The sequence below is a fragment of the Crocuta crocuta genome, unplaced genomic scaffold (assembly GCF_008692635.1).
Source record: "Crocuta crocuta isolate KB4526 unplaced genomic scaffold, BGI_CrCroc_1.0 scaffold149, whole genome shotgun sequence".
Lineage (NCBI taxonomy): Eukaryota > Metazoa > Chordata > Mammalia > Carnivora > Hyaenidae > Crocuta > Crocuta crocuta.
Genome location: NW_027551561.1, coordinates 4034800 through 4035398, shown reverse-complemented (window position 1 = coordinate 4035398; position 599 = coordinate 4034800). Strand labels below are relative to the sequence as shown.

Below are 599 nucleotides of genomic sequence, written 5' to 3'. Positions count from 1 at the left end.
TGCAGGGTGTGAACCTGCTTCCATGCCAGTTTTCTGATTAGTTCTCCGGCGGGGGTGCAGTGAGGAAGCCGCCCTCTCCCCTGCGGGTGAAAAGAAGAGAGCCCTCTGCCACAGTCTGCTGGGTGTAGACGGTGGATTCGGCCCTACAGCCAACTGGTTGTGTGTGTCTGTAGAACTGGGGTGACGCCCATCCGTTTAACCACTTAGGGTAGTGGAATCAAGTGAGCTGACTGGAAGGAGAGCGTTGTAACTTCACCCCAGTCGGTCTGCGGAGACCCATCGAATCGCCGCCACCCCTCTGAGGTCAAGCCCAAGCTCCCTGATATCCCCAAGAATAGCGCTAATACTAAGCACTTCCCCTGCCCTGGCCGGGGGACAGAGGGGACACCGCTTCGCCGTGCAGCACCATTGCTGAGGTCCCCGTCACCCCGGGCCTCCCAAGGCCAGCTCCTGCTGAGTCCCGGACGAGGCGCGTAGCCGAGCGGGTGCCAGGCAGGCTCGAGTCTCTGCGACGCTCCATTTATCCAGGACTCCCTCGAGGGGCGGAGTGCCCTTCCCAGTCCCGCCCCGGGTCCCGGCTCAGAGAGGCGGGGTCCGGG

General features: G+C 62.8%; 1 protein-coding gene across 1 annotated transcript in view; it reads right to left on the bottom strand.

The window, feature by feature from the left end:
• The window catches only part of CORO6 (coronin 6), an 8687-nt gene that overhangs the window by 1200 nt on the left and 6888 nt on the right, over positions 1-599 (bottom strand). The gene's annotated exons all lie outside the window — the stretch shown is intronic.